The sequence below is a fragment of the Suricata suricatta genome, chromosome 9 (assembly GCF_006229205.1).
Source record: "Suricata suricatta isolate VVHF042 chromosome 9, meerkat_22Aug2017_6uvM2_HiC, whole genome shotgun sequence".
NCBI classification, from domain to species: Eukaryota; Metazoa; Chordata; class Mammalia; order Carnivora; family Herpestidae; genus Suricata; species Suricata suricatta.
In genome coordinates, this window is record NC_043708.1 from 68556789 (window position 1) to 68562832 (window position 6044).

The following is a 6044-nucleotide window of genomic DNA, read 5'->3' on the forward strand; positions in this document are numbered from 1 at the left end:
CTTTGAGACTTTTAATTCATGCAGGAGAAAAGAGAAGAGTCATATGGTGTTGACTATTCGTGATCAAAATTCAGAAGTAGTCACTGTTTAAATTTATCTGCATAATGTCTTAGTAAATCTTAACTGGGTCCTCACTTAATAAATGCATATGCTGAAATCTTTAAACTATTCATCTACCTCCCCCATTGCCTTTTCTTTGGAGATAGAGTAATAGGTAAAAATACGAAGACCTAGATAGGGTAATAGGTAGAAATACCTCTGGACAGGAAAAGGTGAAAAAATTCTAAAGCATTTTCCATGTACATTAAATAGCTGTTGTGAAAACAGGAATGTATATATTGCATCTGCGGAGATAAAATATGACTGCTTGTAGCAGAAGCTGTGCTTCTAAGAAACTGCGCAGCTTGGAAATTCAAGTCATATTCTGGGTTTCCCCCTCCCATTTTTCTTGCAGTTACCAAGACGGGTGGTCATGAGATGAAAGTAATATTTATTCAGCACCTGCTGCGGGTCAGGTACCCTGCTGTGTATGTTACATATGCGTTCCTTTTTAATTCACCAATTAAAACCATAAGTAGATGGTACTATGAGACAAGAAATCTGGTATCTAGAGAAGTTGTAGACTTTGCTCCAGGTTATACAGCAAGAAGGAGTTGCAACAGAGGTTCAAACCCAGAGGTTCCATCTAAAATAAAATCTGTACTCCTTCTACCATGGCAGGCTGCCGAACATCAGATTATTTTTTGTTTCTTGCTGAGGACAGTTTGCTTCCTCTTAGAAGCTGTTCTTATTAGATGTTGAGTTGTGTCAAAGGCAAATGGGGTTAGTGACTGGTTAAATTTAAAGGCCTCTAAAATCCCTCTCAAATGTTCACATTCCCTTCAACCGCAGTGCTTTTGCCCATGCTGTTTTTAAATTCTGCTTGAAATTCCCTTTGCCCCTTTTTTTTTTTTGCTTACTGCTACATCACATTTCTCCTGTAGACCTGATTGGTCATTATTTTTTAAGAAATTCTCCCTTTCTTTGCCTACTATTTCTCTGTCTCTCTCTGTCTCTCTCTCTCTCTAACTGTGCTTTACTGTGCTCCACAGATAATTTTTTGTTTGTTTGTTTTACAAATTGAAGGTTTGTGGAAATAGAAACAGAACCAGAAGTGGAGCCTGAAGATGTGATTGAAATGCTACAATCTCATAGAAAACTTCAACAGATGAGGAGCTGCTTCCTATGGATGAGCCAAGAAAGTGGTTTCCTGAGATGGCATCTACTCCTGGTAAAGATGTTCTTTGCATGATGCCACCCTCTGGCACATGCCATCAATCAGGCCCTGGGTAGCTGTGGTGACAGCCCCTCCTACAACGGCTGCATAGTCAATACCCTTCCGTGGCTGGGCAGTCGTAACCTAGCCCCTGTTCTCTGGAGTCTGGATGATCGTCATCTCCTTCCTGGCTGCCCTTCGGGAGATGCCGCAAACAGGCATCAGTGTGGAAGGCGGCCAGCTCCGTCACGTGGGCTACTTCGGGCTTACCTATCCTTATTCGCTGACGCAGTGCATATGCTCAGTCAAAGAACTGATTGGCCATAGAGGCCTATTTGGGGACTTTGGCCAGCGAGTTGCACATCCTGACATACTGGAGACGGTAGATGTAAACTGGAGGCAGCGACTGCCCGCTGTCCTCTGGTTCCTCTGGTTGCTCCATCTTCCAACTCTAGCTGTTCCTGAGCCACTGCCGGGATCGGGCTCTTTTCAGACTCAACCCAGGTTCTGGCTCCTGCTCTTCCCCCCACTATTTCTAATATATACTTATTTTTATGTTTTTTTAATTTATTTTGGAGAGACAGAGACAGTGCGAACAGGGAAGGGTCAGAGAGAGAGGGAGATACAGACTCCAAAGCAGGCTCCAGGCTCTGAGCTAGCTGTCAGCAATGAGCTCAACACGGGGCTCAAACCCACAAACTGTGAGAGCATGACCTGAGCTGAAGTCAGATGCTTAAACGACTGAGCCACCCAGGCGCCCCTAATATGTACTTTTTATACTTTAATAGCCTACACCTCTCATGGCAAAAGTTATCACTGATGCAATTTTACACTTATGCATGAGTTCGTAATAACAGATTCTTTCTTTTTAGAGATCAGGTAATCAACTAATTGTCTCCTGTCCACAACGACTCACCTGAATGGTGACAGCTGGTAACTATCATTTGCTGATAGGCGCCTGCTTTGGAGCTAGGCATTGGGTGAGGGAAATTGAAGGTTTTTAAGACTTGCTCCCCTGTACTCAAGGGACTAACAATCTGATTGGAAATGCATGGCTAATATATATTAATTAGTAAATTAGGGACAGAACACTGTACCATGGCAAGTCAGTCAAAAAAGGTGGACTTCATATTTATAACCCAGCTAGAATCCTTAAAGAGTAAAACCATAATTGTTGCACTACATGCTAACTTGGATATAAATTTAAAAAATAAATTAATAAAAAAAAGAGTAAAACCATGTACCAATACTAATTGTGTGCAAACCATACGTTCCATAAGTCCGTTTGAATTCTGGTCTTCCAGACCCCACTTCGTCATGTCACTAGGAGTGACAGATTTCACTCGCAATTTACAAATGATACATACAAGCAATCGCCACCGACTTATGCCTAGCTGGGGATGATTCTGATATCGCCAGAGGAGCCATTTTGGAAAGCAAAACAACACTGCCAATATTCCAGGGACTATGACCAACAAAAATGGTGGTTACATGGATCAACCTAAAAGGTAAGTGGAGACTTCTTGAATTTCTTACCTGAAAGCATATCATCAGAATGAAGAATCTGAAAAGCTGTTAGTGACACACTATGTAGAATGTTTCCTTTTTTTTTTTTAAATACTGACTTTACTAGTCTCGAAGACATTGACTGCTGATGTTATAAGTGATGCTGTTAAAAATAGTTACAATGCACAATCCCCTAGATCAAGCTGTCCATGTCCATAACAGTTCATATCATTTGTTATTTAGATAGCCCTTCCTTCTACAGCTGTAGGCAACCTAAATCTGTGGGTTTTTCGGTTGAGGTTGACTGGGCATCAGAGATTTCAGGAGAACTTCAGGTGAGCTCAGTTTCTTTCTTGTACCACTTAATGCTCAGAAGGAAGGTTTTGCCAAGTGGTCTGGTGTCCTTAAGACGAGCATGAGTGAACTGTGTCACCAGAGAAAACTACTTTCACATTTCCCTTTTCTATTCCAGAATACACTAGTAACTTAAAAGCCTGTAATTTGACATCTAGATGAACTATAAGGCATTTTTCACTTTTATGATTTCATGATTAGACATCAAGAGAAAAAAACCCTAACTGTTCTTGCTCTCATGCATGGGATATTTTTGCAACTATATGCACAATACTGGTAACAATGCTTCATGGAGAGGGGAGCTTTCTCTTTCCTGTGACTTTTGGACTCAGCTTCTTTTTAATATCATGTATTATTTACTACTAGTAATAAAAATAACTTAAAAAACAAATATAGTTAAAAATTTAAGTAGCAAAAACATTTTACTTGTGAAAGTACAGAGCCCCTTCTGCTAGAAATGTTTATATCCTGTTCTTGTTCTTTACAATTTTATCATTTTTGTGATTTTTTTTTTTTTTTAGAAATAACAATTCTCAGGGTCTGTGGGAGACCAGACAGAAGAAGATTTGGATGATGTAAATTGCTATGTATTCCGCAAATATGTGTAACTACCAGGTATGCGATAAGTCCGGGGCTAGGTACTTCCTCCTTTCCATAACTTCTGGAAGGCTTCTTGTATAAACACTAAGCATTTTTTTTTCTTTGAGAGTTCTGCATGCTTAAAATGCTTTTCATACACTAGCAGTGGTTTGTTCCTCAAGAATGCAGCGACCCACGTGCTCAGCTGCTGTGACAGGGATCCAGGCACTCAGGTTAGTCCCAGGTGTCTTGTTGAGGCGGAGACTGCATTGATAACCTGCAGGGGAGACAGAGGGTAGCCTTACAGAGGGTGGGAGTCCTTTTGAGTGACTGGCCATAGAAGCTAGTACAGAGATATCTTAGTTCACAAAATTGGTGAATTACCCAGAAGCTGATGCCAAAGACTTATCAACAGAATCCTCCACACACTAAAAGAGCTTCTTAAAGAAGCTTCCTACTTAAGACAAGTTTTATAAAGCTGTAGAACTTGTTTGGCTAAATTCTATTTCATACAGCTATGCAGGTAAGTACAATGCTTTATATTTGCTTAAACATCTTGGTTTTCTTGGTTTTCAGAGCCCTGAGGCATATCTTCTTTCTCTGAATCCTCACAAAAACGCTATGAGAATTGTCTGACAATTTCACACATGAGGAAAAGGCAGCTTAGAAGTGGAGCCTCTTGCCAATAGAAGCCTGATAGGAAACGGCTGAGGTTTAGACCAGGCCCTGGGAGCCCCACCTGTGGGCACTCAGCTAGGCCCACCACACACACGTCTCTCCAATTATCATCAGAGCACATGTGGCTTTGTTTGGGAAATCTGTCTGATTTTCCTAAGATCACAACAGTGAAGGTGCCCTAGGTATCCCCAATTCTCCCATTCTTCCCCTCCAAATCGCCTTCCTGGGTCTGTGGCCAGCCCATCTTCCTTGGGTTGGGTTTCGATCACGTCACTCTCCTTCTCCAGCATCTTTGCTAGCTTCTGAATAAAGTTCAGGCTCCACAAACCGGTGGTCAAGTACTCTGCTCTAGCTCCCATCCATCGCTTCAACCCTCTTTCCCATTTCAGTATGCTATTTCTTGCCCCTTACACTCTAGCCAACCAGTGTACCACCACTTAGCACCCCAGCAGGGCACAGGCGAGGGTGAGGTGTGCCGCACAACTTATGAAGATGTCAAGCAACTCAGGAACCAAGATAAATATTTTGATGCAATACTTAGTGCAAAAAATGCATAATGAAAAATATTAAAATTTAAAATAAGATGGGGTCAGCTTTACTGGTTTTTCCTTTTTCCTCTGACTCCAAAACGCCTCTGCAGGGCAGTTACTGATTCTGCATTGACTTCCCCCTGGGCACTTTTATTAATGATGTTTCACAAAATTCGTTCTCATTATCCCTTTCCAGCCAGTAAGTTCTCTTCTTGAAGGCCCCAGCATTTACCTGTAGCCCTCTTCGGTCTGGAAAACCCTTAGTAACTGGTAGTATTTAGGTGGCCATCTGAATTATCTTGCAGCCTTTCCAGTGCCTTCCTAAACCACAGCAATCAAAATCCTCAAATTAGCTCTCTCTGGGGTTGAGCAGGGAAAGAACCCAGATATATTTCGTTTGGTCCGGTGTTGTTAAAAAAATTTGCATTATAACAATAATGTAAAAATCAGGATATTTCACATTAAAAAAATCTAAATCTCTGTCATTTCTTGAAACATCAGAAAATCTAGCAAAGGTAGGCCCGAATACTTCCATGACAGCACTGGGCGTTTAGAACAGTGTCTCTCTAGAGTCCACTTGTCTGTCTCCTGCCTGGGTCACTTATTTGCAATACCTACCAAGGCCCCGTTAGCTCTTGGCGTTTGCGACCCTATGCTTGAGTGCCCTGGATAAAACCCGTCTCCTGGATCCACTCGTTCTCTCCTGGAGAATAAATGCTTCCGTGTCCTTTCAAACCGAGTCTTGCAGAGAGGCTCACAGAAGCAGCTTACCTTTCCAGCCCACAAACTTCTCACAACCCGTGAAAGTTGCATTGCCCTCTCCGCACACTGTTTTCCCCCCAGCCCTTTGCTCCAGGGCCCCCTCTCCTGCGCTGGCCCATCCTTCCCTCCTCCAGCCCCCACCCCAAGGTCGGGAGCCTGGGGCGGGTCTCCGGCCCCCCACCGCGGCTCTCTACCCGGGGCCAGGGCGCTCGGGCTCGCCCACGGCGGCACTGGGCATGCTCAGAGGCGGCCGCGGGGGCAGGTTTGCTTCGCAGACGCTCGCACTCGGCGGCGGGCGGGCGCGCGGCAGCAGCTGGAGCTCCAGCGCCAGGAGTTGGAGTTGCCGGGAGTTTCCCCCCCACCCCTCCCTCTTGGCGCGC

The 6044-nt window shown here is 43.5% G+C and overlaps 1 long non-coding RNA gene across 1 annotated transcript; it reads right to left on the minus strand.

The window, feature by feature from the left end:
- Positions 1-3620: 3620 nt before the first annotated feature.
- LOC115300825 lies at positions 3621-5740 on the minus strand. The gene is made up of 2 exons (XR_003912872.1): positions 5674-5740; positions 3621-3971 (listed from the first exon to the last, which is right to left on the minus strand). It is a non-coding gene; the product is annotated as an uncharacterized LOC115300825 (long non-coding RNA).
- Positions 5741-6044: the final 304 nt, after the last annotated feature.